Source organism: Marmota marmota, unplaced genomic scaffold (assembly GCF_001458135.2).
Source record: "Marmota marmota marmota unplaced genomic scaffold, marMar, whole genome shotgun sequence".
NCBI lineage: Eukaryota > Metazoa > Chordata > Mammalia > Rodentia > Sciuridae > Marmota > Marmota marmota.
The window spans coordinates 19,585,088-19,610,230 of record NW_025999968.1 but is presented as its reverse complement, the minus strand read 5'-3'; the positions used below and the strand labels follow the sequence as shown (position 1 = coordinate 19,610,230).

General features: G+C 39.5%; 1 long non-coding RNA gene across 6 annotated transcripts in view; it reads right to left on the bottom strand.

Annotated features, from left to right (window-relative positions):
* Window positions 1-8,676: 8,676 nt before the first annotated feature.
* Window positions 8,677-25,143, bottom strand: part of LOC107136370 — a 41,925-nt gene continuing 25,458 nt past the window's right edge. The window contains exons 3-6 of one of the 6 annotated variants that reach the window (XR_007347686.1): window positions 13,000-13,073; window positions 12,608-12,898; window positions 11,628-11,724; window positions 8,677-11,339 (exon numbers count right to left, since the gene is read on the bottom strand). This is a non-coding gene — a long non-coding RNA (uncharacterized LOC107136370). Of the gene's footprint in view, window positions 11,725-12,607; window positions 12,899-12,999; window positions 13,074-25,143 lie in introns of all 6 variants that reach the window. The other 5 variants (XR_007347687.1, XR_007347689.1, XR_007347688.1 and 2 more) reach the window with 5 other exon arrangements.

Below are 25,143 nucleotides of genomic sequence, written 5' to 3'. Positions count from 1 at the left end.
GGTATTGACTTACACCTCTCCAGGCTTTGCTTTTCGGCCTCTTGTTTTATAAATGATGCTTTTATCTATTTGTTCATTTGCTTTTTCATTTTGGGGGGGATTTCTGGTGGAGATCTAGTGCTTTACTAAATGAAAAGAAAGATGGGAACATTAGTAAGATGACAGAATAGGACTTAACGCCCATTCATGAAAGTATTTTCTAAGACCTAAGGACACCAGGTGAGAGATTATAGCACATGGAAATAGTACAGAATTTTAAAAACATCAAAGAGGTTGGAAGGACAGTTTCACATTACTTGTAAAAATTCCCAACTCTAGGCAGCACAGTGTAGAGAGAGGTACCCTTTGTGAAGGGCAGGAAATTGAAGTGAGAATGAGACTTTCCCTCAGACTCCAGCTTGCCTCCCACTCCCTCACACATATACACTAAAACCCAGTGCTAGGAAAGACCCCTCAGTTCCAGACTCCAGATTGCTACTCTCAGACCAAACCTCTGAATGCCAGACCAGCCTCCAAGGCCATAGTCTTTAGGGTGACCCTGCAGACCCTTTATCTAGTCTCACTGTGCACCAATCCCCCATAAAGATGGCCAGTATTAGGATATCTCCTAAAACCTAAAGCTCCAGAGCTTCTTAGGCTCTAGGCCTGTCCCACTGCCAATCAACCCCAGAAGTCTCAGGTCAGAATAAGTGCCTACTTCTTCTCCACTGACTCAGCTTCAGGCTGTCCCTGCTATCTCAGGCAAGCCCCCTTAGCCCAAGGGAACAACTGAAGCCCCAGAGCTCAGGGATGCTCCTGTGAATCCAGCTCTAGTTCTTCCCCAGCCTCAACCTGCCCCCATAACTCCAGACTCTATCTGGACCCATAGACTCCCCCATATCAGTCCCTGACTAAGTTAGTTGACCCCTGTGCCAGGCCCACTCTCTAAGCTGAGCCCTATAGCTCAAAGTTCTAACAGAGTCAAATTTCAGGTCTGTCCCCAGTAGATCCCAATACCAAGCCAGTCACCAGGGACCCAGGTTCCAGGCATCAATTCTGAGTCAAGTCAGCCCCTTTCACCCTGGACTCCAGAGTAGCCTTCATGCACCCAACCCCTAGGCTATACTCCATGGTCCCTGGTTCCAAGTTGGTCCCTGCATCTTCAGGCTTCAGTAGTCCCAGGCTGTTCCAGAAGATTCAGGGTCCAGGTCTACCTCAGTAGAACCTATCACAGGCTGGTCTCTGAAGACCCAGGCTCCAGGGTCACTCCTGAGGCCCAGAATCCATGCCTGCCCATAAGCTTCATGTGTGGCCCACCACCAGGCCGAACTCTACAGACTAAGACTCCAGGGTTGCCCCCATATCACAGGTTTCATGACAATCCTATTGCCAGGTTAGCCCCTGCAAACACAGACTCAAGACACACCACAGCACCAAGTCAAACCCTGAAGATACAGTCTCTGGGCCTATATTTATAGATCAGGGATCTAGGAACACCAGTAGAGACACATGTACCAGGCTCACTCCCATGGTCACTAGCACCAGTCTAGCCCTCATAGACCCAGGACTAAGGCCTGCCTGCAATGAGGCTTACCCTATGGACCCAGGCTAGAGGCCCAATCCCATGAATCAGATTATGTAGGCACAGGACAGCCTGCCCAAGACTTGAGCAACAAGTCCTACTATAGACCATTACAGTCTTCCTGCCTGAATTTCTGATAGACTGACTAGAGAAGGACTTTCCCTCCCAAAGTCAGTCTGCGAAGACCAGAATAAGTGCCTATCTCTTCAAATTCATAGACACACCAATGCACAGTCTTCTTTTTAAAAAAATATTTATTTTTTAGTTATAGTTGGACATAATACCTTTTCACTTATTTATTTTTATGTGGTGCTAAGGATCGAACCCAGGGTCTTGCATGTAAGAGGCGAGCACTCTACCACTGAGCCACAACCCCAGCCCCCAATGCATAATCTTGATCAGGGAAACCTGACACCATCAAAGAAACAAAATAAAGCACCTGTAGCCAACCCTAAAGAAATTAAGATTTATGAACTCTCTGACAAAGAATCTGAAGTAATCATCTTATAAAACTCAGTGAGCTACAGGGGATACAAATAAACAACTAAATGGAATCAGGAAGAACACAGAACAAAATGAGAAGTTCAGCAGAGAAGTAGAAGCCATGACAAAAAAAAAAAAAAAAACAGAAATTCTGAAGTTAAACAATAGCCAAGAATAAAATCAACAGAACATATATGTCTACTGGCAGCTGGATACAGAAGGAAAACGCAATACAATGAATGGTGTTACGGCTTAGATATGAAGTATCCTCCAAAAGGTCCTGTGTTAATGCAGAGAGTGAAATGATTACATCATGATACCTGTACCCTAATCAATGAATTAATCCTTTTGATGGATTAATAATTTAAATGGATTAACTTGGTGATAACTGGTGACAGGTGAGGTGTGGCTGGAGGAGATAAGTCACTAGGGGCGTGCCCCTGGGTATTATATCTTGTGCCTCTGGCTCCTCCCTCTCCCCCACCCTGTTTCCTGGTTTCCTCACAGTGAGCAGCCTTTCTCTACCTCACCCTTCTGCCAAGACGCTCTGCCTCACCTTGGGCCCAGAGTGATAGTGATAAACCTAACAAATGGAGTATCATTTAGCCTTGAGAAGAAAAGCCATGCTCAGTGAAAAAAGCCAAACAGACAAATATGCAATCTCACAAGTGAAATCTTTAAAAAAAAAAAAAGTCAACTCATTATTTTAGTTACCTTTTTCACTCCTGTGACCAAAAGACCTGACAAGAACAATTTTATAGAAGGAAAAGTTTATTTTGAGGATCGTGGTTTCAGAGGGCTCCGTCCATAGATGACTGACTCCATTCTTTGGGGCTCAGGGTAAGGCAGAATATCACGTCTGGCAGGAGAGCAAGGCAAAGGGAACCAGCTGGGAGCATGGCACCAGGAAGCAGAGAGAGAACTCCTCTTTCCAGGGACAAAATATACACATACCCCAAAGGCACATCTCCAGCGACCCACCTCCTCCAGCCACACCTCACCTGCGTACAGTTACCCTCCAGTCAACCCCTATCAGTAGATTAATGCACTAATAGGCTAAGGCTATCATAACCCAATCATTCACCTCTAAACTTTCTTGCCTTGTCTCACACATGAGCTTTTTGGGGGCCGCCTCATGTCTAAATCATAACACTCTTAGAGGCAGAGAGTAGGATGGTGTGATTGCCAGGGGCTAGGGATGAGGTATAAGGATGGGGAGATGTTAGCCAAAAGATACAAACTTTCAGTTAGGTTGAATACGTTCTGAAAAATCCATTGTGTAATATGGTGACTACAGTTGATAATGTATTATATACCTGAAAATTGCTAAGGAACTAGATCTTTAATGTTCTCACAACAAAAAATATAAACACCTAAATAATGGATATATGAATTCCCTTATTATTATCACTTGGTAATGTACTCTTATATTAAAATATCAGATTATATTTTATAAAGATATATCATTTTGTCAACTATGCCTTAATAAAAACAAATAGAAATTTAAGAAGAAAGAAAAGAAAAAAATTATTTGTGAGGAATACAGATTTTTTTAAGGTATCAATTCACACGCTTCAAAACAACCTTGTGAGAACTTACATATTTACCCCCAAGTTGTCAGTGAAGGAACTTAGACTTAAAAGAATACATAAAGCAAGTTTAGGGCAGAGGTGAGAGTGTTAGCCAGGGGCAGTTTCCACTTACTTCAGGGTCCTGAAAACTCCTAGATAAGCTCACATTCTAAACTGTCTTTTCTGCATGTTAGATGTCACTTGCTTTTTATTGCAATGTTACTTTGTTACTGAGAACATCTGGATTGACTTTCCCTAAGTATTTGCTGACAGTCCCTGGTCTCTTCACCTTCCTTGAATCCACCAAAACTAAACTTGGGAACTTAAACTACATTTGTCCTTATTTTGGATCGTAGACATGGCATTTCCATAGGTGCCCTGAGGTTTTGGGGTTTTTTTTTCCAGCTGTCAATGCCAACTCATGCCCAATAGGTGTCCAACTAATCCTGCCTCAACTCACCAGGAACAGGGCTCTAGTTCAAAGCAACTTGCTGTGTGGCTGTTTGTTTGGTGCCCTGAGCCACGCCTCAGTGATTACAGATGGGCATTGGTAGGAAGGGGCGAAAGGCTCCCAAAGAGGTGTGGGTTCATCAGCACGAAACTGAATGCTCCCTTCAGCCCAGCCATTAAAATCCAGGCAGGCTTCAGAAGACAGAGAAGCAAAAGGGCTTATTTGCCAAGCTACTTAGAAGAAGAATGCAAACTCCAGCAGCCCAGGCTGCTGGCATGACTGCTGGAAGATATGGGGACTTGCAGAGTGAGGCTGCAGCGTCATGATCTCCTGGAGACAGGGCAAGGCAGGCCAGGCACTGTGCAAGAGGAAGGGAGGGAGCAGGAATGTGTCTCCCAGTAACATGTTTGAGAACAAGCAGTTATTTTCCCCAAAGTCATGTGTGAGACTCAACTTGTGCCTGAAAAAGAAAAGGGCAAGACAGAGGGAAAGAGAAAAGTGAATTACTGGAAAAAGCAGGTATCTCTTTGGGAGCTTGGGAGGGAAGCACAAAGACTGTCAACCAGTCTGTTAGTCTTGGCAGCTGCATATCTGTGAATCTGGCCACAGTCAAGGTTTCCAAGGCCTTGCTTCTGGAAAATGCAGCAAGGGTTTAACCTGAAACGTGGACTATGGAGGGCTCTGGTGTGACCTAAGTCAGAGGGAACCCTCAAATTCCTGACTGAGGTCCCTTAACACACGGGGTCACTCAGGTGAATGTGACTAATTGCATGGAAGACTTTACAGGAACATGTCTTCAAGTGAACTGGAATGTCCCAGGAGGCAAGTTCATCCAAGGTTTGTTTTTTTTTTTTTTTTCTTTTTTCTTTCTCTTTCTATTGCAGCCTAAGTAGTGTTAGGAACCATAGGTGATGGATGAGAAATTCCTCGTTGACAAATGTCAGGCTGTTTGCCCAGCGCTCTTCTCATCCACCAGAGGGCAGATTTTCTGACAAGAATGACAGTGTCTCCTTTCAGCTATTTAAAATTACATGAGAAATATGATTTCTCTTCTTTATGCTTATAGAAGCTGTATCATTTAGGGATGTCTTTGGCTGTAAGTAGCAGGAAATATGTCTTACAACAGCTGAAACAAATGCAAGTATAGTTTTCTCACATTACAAGATTTTGAACCTACTCAGAAGCTGGCATCAATTCAGTAGGTCAGCAGCATCATGGGAACATCTCCGAAATTCTTTTACTTTTTCTCTCATGTTTATCCCATTCACGATCATAAGGTATCTGCTAATAACTGGGCATTGTGCTTATGTTCAAAACAGGAAAAATAGAGAGAGACAGTGTCCCTTGTGATAATCCCTATTTATCAAGAGTAGTAACTCTGTGGGAATTCCCATCAAGCCTCCGTGGATGCCCTAACTGGCCAGTGCTCTGTCACACAGCCACACGTGGCATATGAAGGGAGCCCTGGAAGGTGAGGCTTTATCTGGATACCTTACCAGCCTGAACAAAATCAGGGTCCTATCAACTATAAAGAGGGAACTGTTACTGGGGAGGCAACTAACAGTATCCACCACACCCTGTACATATCACTCATCAAATTGCATTGAAATGTTCTGTTTCTGTCTCTGTCTCCCTTCCCATCAAAATTAAGAGCACTTGGCAGACAGAGGCACTCAATCATCTTTGTATTCCCAGCACGTGGCACACTGCCTGGCACAAAATAGACTTAATAAACACAACTTGAGTTCAAAAAATATTGGCTGTCCTACACTCCAAAGAATGGAGAGGCAAAAGAACTGAATTTGAATTTATTTTTACATGCACTTCTCTTTAAAGATAACAGGAGTATTCACGTGAAAGAAGCATTCATTATCAAAAACACAGGCACTCCGAGGAATGGGTAGATAATATCATCTGAAAGCACAGATTCTCTAATAAGCATAAAATGGAATAGGTAATGATAATAGGTACTGCTTTTCAAGAACCTATGAAAAAGTTGATGCTTGATCCTAATATCTTCACAGGTTTCATTTGCTTCATTTTAGAGATGCTAAGAAAGTGGCCCAAGGTTTAAGAGTTACAAATGTTGAAGACAGGATGTGAACCTAAGTGAATTCATCTTTCTCTACTATTCTACCTGCATCCTGTATAAGGGTTTCCAGCTCCTTTGTTTTACTCAAGGGAAACTCTGTGCTGCAAGGTCATGTAAAAAGTCAAACTAGATATTAGTTATTAGTTTTCATATCTCCAAGGACACTCTTCTTTCTTTATCCTCTGCATCCTCAATGCCTTACTAAGCTAACACGTCAGTGGGCTTTGTGTTGAAGACACAATGATGTTGCTGAGTATGAATAAAGGCATATTGACAGCCAGCTTTCTTTCCAGGACTCATCTTTCCTGGATTCAGAGGACAGAGATTCCCTTCTTTGAAACCCACCCCATAAAGCATCATGTGCCAAATCTAGACTCACATATAAGAGCAAACATTTGTTCCATTGACTTGTCTTTCAAGCAGTTTCCTGACACGATGAGGTTGAACATGGAGAATAGATGAGGAAAGTGCATATGGTTTTTGACTTTTAATTAAGCTTTTAATGAATTTCCTACAAACATGAATGAAAAGAGAGAAGATGAAGTGGCTGCATTTGGACTTATGGCTTCAGGTTGTCCACAACAGTGCAAAAATGGTAGTAGTACTCTGACAATCACCATGCTCTCTAATTAATTAGTCACTCTGTGCCAAGAACTTGGAGTCAGGTATGCCTCAGTGTATTAGTCAGCTTGATGATATGACAGCAAAATATCTGAGGTGAATGACTTAGAAAATATTTTTTTTTGGTTCACATTTCTGGAACTTCTGATCTAAGATTGGGTAGACCCCTCACTTTGGGGATTTGGTGAGGGTCCTGGATGATAGTGGCAGGGAGCATATTTCAGAGAAACCTACTCAGAGAAATACTGACAGATAAGAAAAGACCAGGGGCCCACAATTTCACATGCCCAGTGACCTAAGGACCTCTCACTAGCCCTATGTCTTACATATAGACCTTATCTATAGACCAAGCCTATCTTACATATAAATCTACGAGGGACACTTATCTAATAAAGCAGCATGGAAATGTGATATTTCAACCCTGACTTACCTAACAGCCAAGAGCACATGGCCTACAGTCAGTGGATATGTCTAAAGAATATTGGTTGCACTGCTTATGGCAAATGCAATACAGATGAGGTTCTTCATCTAGAAACCAGAACCTAATTCAATAAAATCTGCTTGTGCAGTTCAAAAGCAGTTTTTTCCTGAGGATTGCAGGATGCCTAAGGGCTAAGAGGCAAGCCATCCAAGCAGGGTCCATGGCATTTGCACTCTCCTAAAACATTTGCTTCTGATAATATGTACAGAGTGAGTTAGGGTGTAGCTGGATGTAGTGAAAAACCTTAGATAAGTCACAGCAAACTCAAATTGGCTGTTAAGGATCTTGAGCTTAGCATCAAGATACACGCTGAGGCCTTATAATCCTTTGGTTAGAACAAGGCAATTCATACATACATACACACACACACACACACATACACACATCCCACAAACACACACTATTCTGAGTTATTCAGGCAGAGACTGTACATTTTGGCAGGATACACTGGCTGAAAGTTAAAGGCTGGATTACAAGTTCCAAGCTCAAAATGAAAGAAAGTTTGTCAGAAAAAGAAGAATTTTATTCTTTACATTTTCACAAAAATTATCATTATGATTTTCAACATTGAATTTTTTCCAGGTGTTTTTAAAAAATGATTCTTTTTAGTTATACATGACAACAGAATTCATTTTGATATAGTTGCACAAGTGTGAAATATATCTTATTCTAGTTAGAGTCCCATTGTTACATGATGGTGGGATTCACTATGGTGTATTCATATAAATACCTGGTAAAATTATTTCAGATTCATTCCACTGCCTTTCTTTTTCCTATCCCACCTCCCTTCCCTTCATTCCCCTTTGTCTAATCGACTGAATATCTTTTCCTCTCTTCTATACCCTTATTGTGGATTAGCTTCCATGTATCAGCAAACACATTCAACTTTTGGTTTGGGAGAACTGGTTTATTTCACTTAGTATGATAGTCTTCAGGTTCATCCATTTACTTGCAAATGTCTTAAAGTCATTCTTCATAATGGCTGAGTAATACTCCATTGTGCATATATACCACAATTTCTTTATCCATTCATCTTTTAAAGGGAATCCAAGTTGGTTCCATAGCTTAGCTATTGTGAATTTAGCTGCTATGACAATTGATGTTGCTGCATCACTGTGGTATTCTGATTTTAAATCTTTTGGATAAAAATTGAGGAATGGGATAGTTAGGCCAAATGGTAGTTCCATTCCTAGTTTTTTGAGGAAACTATACTGTTTTCCAGAGTGGTTGCACCAATTTGCAGTCCCACCAGCAATGTGTGATTGTATCCTTTTCCCCACATCCTCACCAACATTTATTGTTACTTATACTCTTGATAATTGCCATTCTGACTGGAGTAAGATGAAATGTCAGTGTAGTTTTAATTTGTATTTTTCTAATGGCTAGAGATTTTTTTTTTTATTAGAACCAAACTGATTACTCGGAACTGCTCATTTTGATTTATTTGCAAACAAGTATAACAATTGTTCAAGTTAAAATACAGAATTTACAATTTGTAAACAATCATCAAGGAATCAAAAACAAACAAAAAACCCTTTGCACGGGGCCAGGGATCTCTCGTGTGCTGAATACTGTTGTCATATGCCCAGTGATCTCAGCTCCAAGTCTACATAGCAGGGCACTGCTGGGACCATACCCAGGACCTCACAGCAATGGCATCTGGTCATGGTTTCCCAGCTTTGTTGCTGGCTTGCATAATATTCTTAACTAACTAAATCAGAGGTAAGTCTGAATTGGACCATCTGGGAGATGAAGTGGTTAACCTCAAATTCACTTCTCACAATCTCTTCAAGCTAGAGGTCTTGGCTGTGGCAGACTGAGGGTTAAAAGCCCTCCCATGAGATCTGTCACTGGTTGCAAACTATAGAATGTACATCGCATTGAAGCAAAATGACTATGTGGGAGTTTCAGCATCCACTTCTGCATGGGCTTTTAAAAGCACCTTTGGTATTCAAAAAACCATGGTGGGTTGTGGGATTAGAGGACAGATGCTGGCCCAGCACCAATTGCAGGTGGGAAACTTCAGCCTTCCCCTTGGCAGACAAGTCCTGATGAAGCCATTACAAATGCAGCCACAGAAGGTATGGTTTTAGCAGAAACCACAGAGAACCATAGGAAAAAAATAAGCATCTTAACTTTTTCTGGACTTTTTAGTAGACAAGTATTTGCTATTGAAATCATGAAAGTGAGCATCAGGACGAAGAACTGAAGATTTGTATCAGTTGATTTGTATCAACCAACATTCTTGGTTGCAGTAAGCTTGTTTATTCCTTGGACATTTGTTTGCAAATGAAAGGCTAAATCCCCCCCAAAAAAATATGAGGGGAAAAGCCTGAGAAAAATAATTGACAATTATAGTGAAGTATGTACCTTTAAATACTTTTATATACTAAAATATGTTATTAATTAGAGAATAAGGGCATATCAGATATTATGGAGAAAATATAACCTAGCCTTGGATGCACGAAGCATCCTGGCTCTGCATCCTTTAATAACTATAATTTCTGACCTGAGACAATCAGTGCGAGGGGTCTTCAGAGGAACTAAAGTGTCATAAATGGGAAAATACACTCCAATGCAGTTGAAAAGTGAGACATGGAAATTCTGATATGCACACTATAGACTGGATTTATTCAAAATAACAGCAAAGGGAATAAAATTTGAAGAATCATATTCACATTTCTATAGCATGCACCATGTACAAAGAGACTTTACATATGTGATTTCACTGAAATAGCAAGAAATTCCACCCCCTGAATAATTTCTGGTATGAGGAAGTATATATGTAAAACAGAGGGTAGCTTGTTCATAAATAATGCTCTGCTTGACTAGAGGTTCCAGAACCAGACTCTGAGATAAGGACTCACTGCCAAGCACAGAGGCAGGACACAGAAGGAGAAGCATCCAAGAAAAGGTGGAATTTCAGACAAACTGCTAGCTTCAGCTTAGATCCCCAGAGGGAGGTCTGTTATATAAACTACGTTTCGGAGTTTGTCCTGATCACGGGCATGGAGACGGGGGTTTTGTATTCCTGCCCAAACCCTCTTGGGCTAAGGGCTTGGATTTTATGTTTTAAAGAACATAAAATCCTACATCCTGCTGCCTATCTGCACATCTTGGACTCCAGAAGGATTTCAAGAGAATACTGTTAGAAGAAAATCAAACAAACAGAAGAGAATAATCTCATAGACATAAATGGTAAAAAGGGATCAAAGGAGATCTGGGCTGAGTTAGGGACACAGTCCACTGTGGGTTTAGCTCTCCAGACAACAGACTTTGAAAAGCAGAATGTTAAGGCTAACAGCTCAAAGATCAATACCAAAACTATTGAAATACATGGGGGGAAAGTATGTCATGGTTTAAGTGTGAAAATCAGTTGCAGAAGAAGGACAATATAGAGTCTTATGTGCTGAGAGCCACGCTTATGGACATTCAAAGGTGGCTAAAAACAAAATTCTACTGGGCAAATCCTAGGATGCTGTTAAGGCAACACTAAATTAAGTTTGACTATTATTAATCAGCTATAAGACTTCAGATGAGTCATTTCATATCACTGAGTCCCAAAGTAAATTTTTAAAAGGAGGGATAGGAGGTAAGATTATAATAGGAATTAACATTTATTTGTATATTTAACTGCATCAGATTCCAAGTATTTAGGCTACATGATTTCATGAAATATTATTATTTTATTCATTTTATGGATCTCCAGTGAAGCACAGAGCCATGGTTCAAACTCAAATATGTCTGCTTCATGAGCTGAGCAATAAACTGTTCTACCCCTGACTCTAAGAGGAATCCAGGTCCCTTATAGCTCTGGAAATCCACTGTTTAACCTTCTGTCCTATGAGTTCAACTGATGGCAGATATAAGGAAAGGGGGACAGAGTGAACCAAGCCATTTGTGAACAGGGTGCTGTCTCCACATTGCACAACTCCTGGGGTCACCAGCTTCTCCCTTCAAGAGTTTTACAGACCTGAGATACTTCACAAGGCCCCATGGAGCAAGTCAAGATGATCCTTCGATCTTCATTCCCAATGATGTGCTTGACCAATATGTTGGAAACTTAGTAGCGTAATTAGCTTAAAAGAAGATAATTGAGATTTCAGGGTCTAATGTTCTCATCAAGTGTTATCTTTTTGTTTAAAAGCCAAATAAATGCAAACTAATAAATGCTCTTTTTCTCATTAAAAAAAATAAAAGCCAAATAAACTTCTCTTTCCTAGTGCATGTTACACTGAAGTTTCTGGTTATCCAAGGAATTTGTAATATCTTTTAAATCTAGTCTTTCCTAAGTTAATGTGTCACCTCTATCCAACAACAAAAGACTTCAAACCAACCTAATCACAAACATAGCCTTAAAAGCTTACTCCACATATGCTGGCAGGAGCAAGGATGGAGCAGGTGGGTGGCAAAGGGGTAGACCATACCATGCAGGCCACTGTGACTTTTGCCTCAATGTAGGATCTGAAGAACAACACAAAATTTGAGTTCTAGAGAGGTACTTATCAGAGAGAACTGACTTTGTAAAAGCAATTCAAAGACACCTTGATAGAAAAATCTACTCCCATATTGCTGGCATTTATATTCATCGAAGAAATTATCAAGCCATCACTATTTATTTACATGAGTCTATGAATGTACCCTCTTGTAGGGAAATTGTTTGAGAGTAAAAGTCATTACTTAGGTATCTCTGTTTTCCTGGATCTGGTACATGACAGCTGATCCCTATGAAGGAATTAGTGAGTGCAGGACTGAGTGGCACTGAGCAAGCCCTCCCATTTCCTTGAGCAGTGAAAGCAGAGATGCTTTGTGAAGAAGCAAATCATATGGCTCCCTAGAGATTCACCAAGCTGACCCATCCTGTAAAAAGAGATGCCTGATAAGAAATATTAAGGTGTCAAGACATGTGTACTACATTGGGTTGAACTAGACATGTGTATTTGGGGACCCCAGACTATTCTTATTCAAACATGAAATAGATATATATCAGTCTGATATGGTTTCAGATTCTATATACACTTCTATAAATGCTCCTCCTCTCACTTCATTTACCTCAAGATGTACTCTTGGAGTTTGAGGGTTTTTAGGATAGAGTTTGGGGTAAAATGTAAATCCCTATGCAATACAAAACACCTTAATTATAGTCCTCAGTCATTTACACTTTATTGTAAACACTCTCAGAGCAGAAAATGTATTTTAAAAGTACTAGGGGTCTGAAGAAGAAGATATAATTATATCATGGATTTAAAAATAAAATGAAAAAGGGATGCAGTGTTCTGAAGGCATGTTTTACCTCTTCCCTGAGTTGCCCTGAGTTGGCCTTGAATGAAACCTGATAGCTACTCACCTATGGCAGCAGAACAATCCTCCCTCAGATGCAGGAGCTCAAACACACTGAAGTCTTCAACAGGTCCTTCTGTGAGCCAAACACAGGCTGTTGTTGCTTCCTTCTAGGTCTGGGGAAAGATCTCTAGATTCAAGAGAATGATTTAACTCACCAAAACCATGGCCTGGCCACAGCTCTGCAAGTCCCCACTTATGAGTCACAGAGGGAGCACTTCACAAACCTTAGCAAGTTATGTATTGACCCGGAGCTCAAGAATTAGGAGACACAGGATTTGCCACCAATCAGCTGTAGCTTTAAAAAAAAAAGTGTAAGTAAAAAAGGATAACATTTTTTAAAAGAAGAAGTATAATATTGCATAAATAAAAAAGGGAAAGTGCTAAATTAAAACAAACCTTTTTCTTTCCATTTTTAGACTTCCCAGAACCTCCAATATACGTGTTAGCTTTTCATTTCTCTGAACAAATACCTGAGAAGAACAATGCAGAGGAGGACAAGCTTATTTGGGGCTCACAACTTCAGAGTTCAGTCCACACTCTGCTGACTCCATTCCTCTGAGCCTGAGGTGAGGCAGAACAACATGGTGGAAAGGTGTGGCAGAAGAGTGCTGCTTACATCAAAGCAGCCAGAAAACACAAGGAAGATGAACCCCTCCAGGGCCTGCCTCCTCCAGCCATGCCCTACTGACCTAAAGTTACCACCTTCATGGTAGTCCTTTCAAATTAAGATGGATTAATTAAATCACAGCTCTCATAATCAACTCACCTTTGAGCATTCCTGTATTAACACAGGAGCTTTGGAGAAACACTTTATGTGCAAACCATAATGAAATGCTAATATGAACGTGGGTATCTAGGAGGAGAAATCACATTCTGTGTTTCCCAAACTTATTGGATTTTGGAATCCTATTTTCCTAGAACTAGTATTCTATTCTACACAATATGAGAAATGCTGGACTCCCCAAAACCCTTTCAAACAGGCATTTCCATAAGTTCTCTTTATAATTCTTCTTTATTCTCTAATCCTAGTAAAGACTTCCACTTCAGGTTCTACATATCCAAACTCTGCAAACTTCAAAATGTCAAATAACTGTTAATTATTCGAAAATAAGGGCAGGACCGGACACAGAGAACATCTTGCGTCATCACACTTTCCATCAAGGAATGCTGAGAACACAGGTAAAAGTCCACCCAAAAATCCCTGACCTTCAAGCTTGTTTTCTAAAGAAAATATTACATACTTAGAAAATAATTGCATACTTAGGATTCCAGTACAATTTTTCTTAAGAAAATAACCAAATCCTTTGTTTTGCGTAAGCAGTGTTGTAACTAATTAAGGGGGAAATTAGCTGCCAGGTTACATGAAAAGACAAGACCTGATTCCATGACATCTTTACACTCACAAGAAGCAAGCTGATGGTCTGCTGCCTGTGTGGTGTTCAATTCAGGCCCTGCCGACTGGGACTCATTAGCCAAGGGTTACAAAAATGTAACCAATGCTTTTTCCAGATATTCTACCGCAAACCAAGCACCATGGTGTCCGTCCCCTGCCTTGAAGGGCTGGGTCTGAGCCACTCACAATGATCCTCCAGCTCAGCCTGCAGTATGGGATTTTCATTAGATAGAGTTCCTTACATCCAAGCAAATCCTGCCGGGATATAAATAAGAGGGAGGTGAACATATTAATGAGTAGCTACTCTTTAACGTTCTAATAATTTCAATGTTTAATAAACAAATTCTTGTTCTACTTTTGTTTTTCCTAAGGATGAGTCAACATATCTTCCAAGTGGTTTTGGGAATTGGCCCAATATTGCAAAAGCCTGTTCCCTTAATGGAAGTTCATCCCGTTTTGTGACTTGGGAAGCTTATTCCCAAGCAATGTTCCAGAACTGCTGATGCCGAGTGAGGCCCAGGATAATGGGATGTGGAATACAGACATTAGAGGCCTGAGTGAGCCCAAAAAGCCACAGGAGCCCAAAATCAGGTCTAAGTTTCACTGGTCTGGAACAAGATACAAACAGGCTCAGAGCCAGGCTAGGCAAAGGAGGTTCCCTGGATTTGTCCTTGGAGACCCTCTGTTGGTTAGAGAGCAATTGTAGATTTGCTGTCTCTAGATGATGTTAAAATCTACAGGAGTCCCTCTCCTCACATTTACTTATCAGATTAAACAGTTCCTTTGGAAGAACTAGGAACAGGAGGCCACATCTAAGGATTTGTATTTCTCCCAGCATCCGTGTTCTAATGAGAACTTTCCTAGTCCAAACAAGGAGTACATTCACACTTTTAAAAGAAGGCAAGGAGGGGGTGGGAAGGCAGGGAGGGAGGGAAGAGAACTGTGAACCTCAATCACTTTAATAATTTAGCTCTTCCCTATACCCTGGAGACAAAGATTTTAGAGAAAGTGACACAAAACACAATATTTTCTCAAGAACCAGAGAAGTCCCAAGCCCCTGAGCTTTGGCCAATTCAAAGAGAGATCTGTGCCACAAAGACAGTGACTTCACTGGTCCCCAAATTCGGGGGCAGGGGGAGGGTGCAGGGAGGGAGACAAACTGGACCAAATTCCATATTTGACTCTTTTAAGAGATATGTGTAGATAAAAAGTGAACATTTCATGCTTAAGAGATTCCATTGCAATGAAATTAATCAAAAGGACAAATAAACCGAGGGCCTAGAAACTTCTACCGTTAGCCTCATTGAAAGGAAGGGAAATGAACAGCTAAGCCGGGTAACCTTGTTTTCCTCCAGCTGAGACTGAATCTCAAGTATCCCCACCCACCCTCAGGAGTGAGAATGCCAGTCCTGCAGTTCTTCAGTTTTGCCACAAACTTTATTCTTGTGATTTTATTCTTGAGAAGCCAGTGGCAGCAGAAAACCTAAACTCACGTTTTCCTTTTTGAGAAAGCCCTGAACTTCCCTCACAGCAATGTTCTAAGGACAAATGAGGTAAAGCGGCCTTGAAGGGAGGTGTGTTTAAAAAGAATAAGACTTCAGCCTGAACTACAGTTAAATGTCCATAAATAAATAAAATAAAATAGATCATCAAAAGTCCTTACTACTAGACTGCCAGAAACCTTGAGGGAACCCAAATACTGCATGACCTTAGAGGAAAACCCAAGGGCTGTTTAAATAAGTCTCATTTTACTGAACCACAGCATAGCTGATTGCTGATGCACCCTTGGAACTGCATATTTATACTCCTGTCTGTGAGTAGAATAGGTGGCTGGACTTTTGTTTTGTTTTGCTTTATCCAAGTGGAATGCATTTCTCTAGGAGCACAGCATATCTTAGACCTGGGTCTGGATGGAGCCCAAGGAATGTAAGATCAGAGAGTGCCTGAAGTTACCAGATAATGGCCAACAGGCAATGAAGCTTTTGATTCTGTAAAATAAAGAATTGGACTAGATGAACTCTAAAAGTCTTCCAGCTTGAACATTTTGTGATCCTGTGATTCCACCCCACATTCCATATTCATCAACAAACAAGGAAAATCTGATCTGGACTGGTGGTTTTTAAAACCTCACGATTCTATAAAGTACCAGGAAAATGTGGTCATACCAGACATATTTAATTTGTGTGCATTTCATCATTACTAAGTCCTCTCCAAACTTTAAACTGAGGCTAGGGTTCAAGGATATGTGATTAAAAAAAAGAGATCACACGAAGGTTCTAGCCATTGGATTTGTGCTACATTGATGTATGGAAAAACCAATAAAGACTTTGAGACATACTAAATAGGTGACTGTAATCCTAAAAGTTACAATCAGCTCTACTCTTTGAAGAGAGAAAAGTCCTTGAGAGAGAAGCTAGGAGAAAGAGATCAGAAAGACAAGTCTGTGAAAAGGACTGGATGTGTATGTCTCCCAGAAAACTCATACACTGAAATCCTAACTCCCATGGGGCCGGTATGAGGAGGTAGGACCCTTGGTGGTGATTAGGTCATGAGGACAGAGGCTGCATGAATGCAATGAGTCCTCTTATAATATAGACCTCAAAGATATCAATCCCTCACTCTTCCTAAGATGTGAAAATACAGAGAAGGTGGCCCTCTTTTAAGAAGGCCCTCACCAGAAACCAGACTTTTGCTTGGATATCCCACCCTTCAGCACTGTGAGAAATAGATGTCTGTTGTTTCTAAGTCATGTAGGCTATGAGAATTTTGTTACAGCAGCCTGAACAAACTAAGCTGTCTGGAAATTTCATCCAGTTATTATTAGAAATCTTTTTGGCTGAGACTCAGACTTAGAAAAGTTAAAATGGCTTTGTTTTTCAAAAAAACAAAATACATTTGGAAAACAACAAAAATATAAATAAGCTACATTCTTTTAAAATTAAGATTTAATAGCCAGGGGCAGTGGTTTATACCTATAATCCCAGAAACTGCAAAGGCCCAGGTAAGAGGATTGCAAGTTCAAAGCCAGCCTCAGCAAAAGTAAGACCCTGTAAGCAACTCAGTAAGACCCTGTATCTAAATAAAATACAAAATAGGGCTAGGGATGTGGCTCAGTGGTTGAGTTCCCCTGAATTCAATCCCCAGTACAAAAAAAAAAAAGATTTAATGTATATTCAATTTAATTCACTCTTGTTAGTATATAGTTATGATTTGACAATAGCCAAATAGTCATGATAGTGATCATGCATAGCTACTACTACAATCAAGGTATAGAACAGTTTCATCATCAGGGAAAAAAATGATTCCCTCATAACCTCTTTAGCCAATCCATCCCTCTCTGCTCAGGCCCTGGCAACCACCTACCTATTCTCTGTACCTACAGGTTTTCTTTGAACAAATATCACATACACTAAATTATATAGTATTCTCCCTCTTAAACCTGCTTTCTCTCACTAGCATAGTTCCTCTGAGAGTCATTCATGCTGTTGCATCTATCCTTAGTTTGTTCTTTGTTATAGCTGTGTTGTATTCTATATGGCCATTCCACGTGTGAGAGACATTTAGGGCTGTTTTCAGTTGTTGAAATTACAAATAAAGCTACTATGAACATCCCTGTTCAGGCTTTTTATGTGAATGTACATTTTCATTTTTGTAGGGTAAATACTTATAAAGTAAGATTGCTAGTTTGGTGTGCAGAGTATGTGTTTACTTTATAAGAAATTGCTAATTTCTTTCCAGTGTGCCCAAACCATTTGACACTGTCACTAGCAATATATGAGAATTCAGGTGTCTCTACATCCTTACCAACATTTGGAACAGTCCGTTCTTTCTTTAAGTACTTCTAATGAGTGTGCACTGATTATCTTATGTAGCTCTCATTTGCCTTTTCTTAATGACTCATGATAAAGCCTCATTTCATAGGCTTATTTGTGTTTCTTTGGCAGTGTCTGTTCAGATATTTTGCCTATTTTTGAAGTTAGGTTGTTTATTATTACCTTTCCCTTATTTTTTATCTTCTGGATATATTTTTTATTATATATGTGATTTCAAAAATATTTCCTCCCAGTTGGTCTTCCCATTCTCCTAGCAGTGAATGTGAAAGAGCCTTAGGGTGACTTTTGAAGCCCACAAATGATAGATGATAGAAAAATGGTGAAAAGCCCACACCTCTTATTTTATTCCTTCTTCTCTGCCAAACATTTTACCCCAGAATAAATATTGTTAGAGTATTCATTCTAACAAGAGAGGATTGAATTTATTAAATTTATTAAAATTTGAATGTTCTCTAAACAAGCTCCATTATTCCGTCAGGGAGAAGTACATCTCCTGTGGCTGAGAGAAATATGAAAGTGAGAAAATGGGAAACATAAAAGGAGCCGGAGCATTACAGATCCCCAAATATCTGTCTTGTTCCAAAGCAGAGGAGATGGAAATAGCATACACCAAAGGACAGTAATGCCAGGAAGACTCCAGGAGAGGGACGTGTGAGAACACAGACAGTTAATGTTTCTACTAGGAGTTAGCAGGAGTTCACTAATAAGTTATATCATACACACCTATTTTTCCTACTTTTGGCAGGCCAAAAAAAGTAGCAGATTCAAAACATGTGATTTCTGCATTATACAAAATCTCTCTCAATAGCTTAGTTGATAATATGGAGAAACAGAGTGAAACAACCAAATAGTTGCATTTTTAATTTTCAAAAAAAAAAAAAAGATTTGATATGCAATAGGTACTTATTTGTGAATTGGTGGTAGCTTAGATAGAAGTTGCCTTACTTCTTTCACACCAAATAATTTTATCAATGATTCACATAAAAATACAAGAGTTATACCAAAATGACTATAAATGATGGAAAGCTGGAAATGATCATGAATGATTTAAGACACAATAAAGACTAAAAACATCTTGCCAAACCAGGCTGAACAGTAAGAGGAGATTTTTAAGGAGATAATTTAAAGTCCAGAACTGAAGTTCAAAAACATTCTGAGTTCTGGGTAGTAAAGGACACAGGGCATAAAGAGGTAAAACCATGACATGTTTTAAGTCAACAATAAACCTGATAGAAGCTAACCATGAAATACAATGTCCAAAACTCTTAGTATGCAGTCTTGGGATATATTGGTGACAGAGTATCAAAATAGATTGAAGGAGGATGATAGCTCTATTTGGCTTTACCTGGAGATATGTGTTCAATTTGGGGCACAACATTCTAGGAAGTTTGCAAACTGAGCATCCTCTGAGAGCAGTTGTTGGCTATATAGTGTAAGCGATGACCAAAGAAATGAGAAATGATGAATCTGCGAGGAAAGCTAAGATGACATTGGGGGCCACAATGGCTGAGATAAAGCAGTGAAGAGTTTGTCTGTAAACTGATTACACAGACTTGTTCCAGATAATGTCAAGGCATTATAACTCCAAGATAACCCCAGAACTAAAAATCAAGAGGAAAAGGCCCTGGGAGGAGAAAACTTCTGAAATAGAATGTATTGTTTTGAATTGACCAGTTCTCCTCTCTTAGGAGGAAATCAAGTATAAGCCAGATTATCTCTTGGAAAGTATGCATATAGAGGAGACTTAAAAATGCAAAGCCTAGATAAATAAAACAATTTTGACAGTCTCATCCAACCAATGAGTATGAGGTTCTATGATGATACAGTACTCATTTGAACTCTCACTTCTCTGAAACTTGTGGGGGGTGAGTGAAACTGAAAAATATGTGGAAGGAAATGGAACCCATAGCTACAAAAGAATATTTGGAATCAATTTAGAAATGTTTCCAAGAAGTTGCATTTGGACAGTTAGAGATGTTTTTGAATTTTGTGTCAAAGTGAAAATTAGATTTTATGATTTTATGAGTTGCAGATATTAAAATTTTTTACATTGTTTCTTCCACTTGACATTTTTAAGAAACCATAGCAATTGAAGTGAAAGTAATAAGCGATATTAAATTTAAGGCAAGAATTTTTTATTAGCTATAGTAGGAGCTGTCTAGGGCATTGGTGAAATTTTTAAAAAGAAAACAAATTAATATGTGGAAATGGGAAAAGAGGACTGGCTAGCTGAACTCAATATTGATCAGCTTAGTAATAATTTTCCTGAATAATCAGTGGAGAATTAAATGGGTAAGAATTTTCTGACATAGTGTAATAGTGTATATAATACAAGATAATTAACAGAAATAACAAAAAATGTTCAGGGCTACAACTAAGCAAGAACAAGTACACAAGTACATGGTAGGAAAATTAAAAACTAACAAAATCTTGTAAATAAAAATTAATTATGTGCCCTCTCACAAAAGAATCTACACTAAGTCCTGCCAGGAAATCATCCCAATATCAGATTACTCTAGGTTCATAGAGCCCAACTGATTAACTGGCTAAAAATAAACAAATAATTCAGAAGCTGAGAAGTTCATATGCCCCGAGGGTGGGAAACAACAGTACCAGACACAGAGAAGATAAGGATGAAATGAATTCACATTTTTCAGACATTCTCTGTGGTTCTGAATAACACAATCAACATCATTTAGCACATTATATGATACAACACACATGTATATACATATCCATACTTACATACATATCCAAATATGGATATAGGTATATGTAAACATACGTATGCTTTTTTCCTATCACTTGCTTTTCCCTCACATCTCAAGACCACACTGGGAATGAAATTGTAAAAGGTGTACATCAGTCTGTCTCAAGTAATAGAATCCCTTCAGGAGTGTTTGTTTGCTTATTTGTTTGTTTGTTTCTTGTAAGAGAGTCTACTCCATATGTTGCCCCCGCTGGCCCTGAAATCCAGGGCTATCTACAACAGCCTTCCAAGTAGCCTACCACCAGCTCTGGAAAAGAGTTGTTGTTGTTTAGTTATACGTGGACACAATATCTTTATTTTGTTTATTTATTTTTATGTGGTGCTGAGGATTGAACCCACTGCCTCATGTGTGCCGGGCGAGCACTCTGCCACTGAGCCACACAACCCCAACCCTCTGGAAAAAAGAGTTTTTAAATTATACCTAATACCATGACTAAGCTAGGGGTCTGTAGGCATATAAATTCTATCTTCAACTAAATCTCCTAGCACTTCTTCAGGGGAACATTTCTGGGAAGGCTATAATCAAAGTTAGTTGCCCAGGCAAGAAAAGTAGTTGGCACAATGGCATATCCTTGAATGGTTTGGAAGGATACTTTAAAAAAAAAAAAAAAATATATATATATATATATATATATATATATATATATATATATATATACCATCCAAGTGTCTTCATATCAGAAATTTTATCATTTGTTTTGGTTAAGCATCATCTTTCTTCCAGAATTTTTTTAAAAGACAAAAAGAGGTGAACCACAATTTTTAAAGTTAACTGACAATCATTTTCTACCATACTCAGGAAGGATAGAGAATGGGTGAGCACCAGATATATATCCTAACGGTCGAAAAAAGAGAAGAAAGACCCAAGAAATAAAGGGTACAAAAAGATGAACTAGTTAGAAAACATCTCTGATGAACTCTACTTTCCTTTCCTTTGTTCCCACAGGACCTGGCTTTGAGAATGATCATCCCCAAGTCAAAAAGCACATTATAACATGGTACAGCTGATTTCATCCCATCAGTGATTAAATAAGCCACTAAAATTTGGTTTGATTTCCTCATTTTAGACTGTCTTAAGGAACATACAGTAGTCCTACCTTATCTTCAGCGAATAATTTCAAGAACTTCAGTGAATTCCTGAAACTACATGTGTTAGTCAGCTTCTCATTGCTGTGACCAAAATACTTGACAAGAAAAACTTAAAGGAGGAAAGACTCATTTCAGAGGATGCAGTCCAAGTTTGGCCAGCCCCAAGGCAGAAACATGGTGAAGGGCATGATGGAGGATAGCTGATTATCTCAGGGCAGCTGGAAAGTGGGAGTGGGGAGGCAGGGAAACCATAAACCCTTCCAGGACACCCCCTCAGGGACCTACTTCCTCCAACTAGAACCAACCTGCCAGTAGTCCATTCAGCTGTCATTAATCCACCCATGAGGCTACAACCCTCATGATCCAAACATTGCATAAAAGCCCTGCCTTTGAACCTGGCTGTGTTGGGGACCAGGCATTCAACAGACGAGCTTTTGGGGGGGATATTTCAAATCCTAACCAAAATACCAATAGCTAATACAGACCCCACATATGTTACATTATAATGGCACTTCAGGGCCATTGCTCAGTAAAATAAGGGGTACTTGAACAGAAAGGGGCACCTCAATATCACAACAGTCAATCTGATAACAGAGATGATAAGTAAATGACTAATGGGCAGGTGTGTATACAATGTAGATATGCCCATCAAAGGATAATTCACATCCTAGGCAAACAGACCAAAATAATTCATCAGAACAGAGTACAATTTAAAACTTATTAATTATTTCTGGCATTTTTCTTTTAATATTTTTGGACCACAAGATAACTAAACAATGTAATGTGAAACCACAGGTAAGGGGAAACTACTCCTTTTGTGTGTGTGTGTGTGTGTGTGTGTGTGTGTGTGTGTGTGTTGCTGGGGATTGGACCCAGGGCTTTGTACATGTGAGGCAAGCACTGTACCTACTGAGCTATATCCCCAGCCCAGAAACTACTCTTGATGAAACTTCTCCCTGTTATTTAATTCACTTGATTTGTTGTTGTTGTTGCAGTTGTTTTAAGAACAACCCCAAGATGGTCTACTTATCGAACACCTGCTATGTCATGGATGATTTCATGTGGCATTGTATAAGAGATTCTTACACATACCACCACCTTTATGAAGACTTTTCTGATTCCCCAACCCATAACCCCAGCCATCACTCTTCACCTTCCTTTACGGTTCAGTTAGCCCTTCCCTTGACACTTCGTTCACAGAAATGAATCATTCAAATTCATCACCCCAGCAATCTCTTAGATAAACCTAGCACCTACTACCTCAGTACTTGTCACAACAATGGTGTTTGGAACCACTGTGTAATACATAAAATACCAAAATACTTATCACATTATAAATGGATGTTCCCTGATCATCTCTTTAGACTATGAGCTCCTTCACGTGTACATTAAATTTATAGGACAAGGTCAGCCAGCAGTGACACTTCTCTCTGAAATGTCTCCTTTGAGTCACCTGGAGTTATTTTTCTCTCCTAACTTAGAAAATGTAAAGTCTGTACCCTGACCTTTAATAGTAAGTGGTGGTCCTGTAGTACCAGGAGGATAAATTAGATGACATATTTAGAATTTTTCTTCCTCCTGTCAGAAGTCTTAACAAGTGAATATCACACAAAGTGGTGATTCAGGCAATGGCTACAGTGTCTTCTTTGTCATCGCTGCCTTCATTTCATTCTCATAAAAATATCAGTGTGTTTGGGGAGGTCCCAGGGAAAAGAACCAAACCTATTTAGTTAGAGCAACTCAATCCTCCTTTCTTTTGACTCCACATCCTCTTGGTCTGCAGACCAGTGTAGAAACATTTTCCCTCCTGCAAAGGAGCCTGCGTTTGCCAAGCCAAACAGCAGGCACAAAAGCAAATGAAGCGGGTGCCCTGGCTCTGGCTCCAGGCCCTACTTTTGGTTGGCAATAGGTGTTTTCTACCTCCATCCTGTTCCTTGCACAGGAAGCCCACTGACCTCCTGTGGAGCTTCCAAGTTCTTTGACAAGTGCTCATGAAGCCCACTTGGATTTCTCTTGAAGGGCTTAAATTTCTCCACCCTTCTCTTGGTAGGAGGAATTTCACCTCGTCATGGGAAAATCCAAAAGCAATGAAAGCTCTGGAATCAATGGCTTCATTTTTATAAAATAGAATATCTTATTATGTATCTTCTGACCAAAATGGAATTCACTTTAAGCATTAATAAATATCACTATTCATTCTGGGAGAGTAGTAGATATTTTTGAGTACTTGTAGTAAGACTAAAATGTTTACATATCAATCCAGACATATTCTATTCCTTTTATCATTGTCTATAACAGTGTCTATTTGTTTGTCTGTTTTTGTTTTTGTTTTTTGTACTGGGATTGAACCAGGAATCCCTATTACAAAAGGGCAAAGGGTTGGGGGGAATAAATCCTCTCCTCCCGATTCACTACTTCATTACTTCCTTCCAGTCAACTCAGTCAACTATAGTTTATAGGTTCTCACTTCTCTAGAGCATCCCCCTACTGCTCCACCTTCCAAAGATGGTGACTGGTGTGATGAATTTCCTGTCTTCCTTTTCTGTTTTGTTTCCTCTCTACCACAGGACAGTTGATCTGGTCTTGCCCTTTGGACTTCTTTCATGGTATCTGTTGAGAAGAAACTAATCCTTGGCATGGGGCCAACTTAACAACTTCTGCTTATTCCTTTTCAAAATTTAATACTTAGATTTCTCTTTCCAAAAATGTACAGTAGTATATTATTCTCCTAAAAGCCACATTCAGCCTTCAAGTTACCAGCAGAACAGATCTGTCCCATCTACCTTGACATGGAGCTGTTGAAAATACTCAGCTATTTGGCACCATGTTGCCCCAACACATGCCGAAAGAAACAAATTCTCTGATGATCTGAAGTCTGGATTCCCTGTCTGCAAAGTGAAGAGCACTGAGAATTTTCCAAAACTATGTGGGTATTTCTGCCTCCCAGTCCCACTTCTTGGAGCTTTGGCCAAAAGAAGAAAACTAGGACAATAACATCTGACTTCTTGCTTCTCTTCCCCCTACCTTACTTTCTCAATGAGAAAACAAACAAAAACAAATACCTTAGTACCCTAATAAGAACTTTCTTTAAAACAGACTCTAATACTTTATACAATGACTTACAATAAAACTCTGAAGGAAATTGGCCAGACTTATGTTTTGACATTCATATTAAGAAATATATCATTTTTCCTTTTCAAGGGAACTAATTTCAAGACCATTCTATTACTATTGACTCAAATGCCATCTTTAAGACTCACTCCCAAGGCAAAAACCTCCATGGTTTTGTCTATATGACAGGAGAATTTCAGAAAAACATGATTTAAGAGAGAATAAAGATACAACTGTTAAGCATTTTTCAAAATAGATACACTTATATTTCTTCCTGATAACGAGAAACAATGCAAGTTTTATATTAAACTACACTTTCACTTACAGCTGTGTAGTCAGTCTAC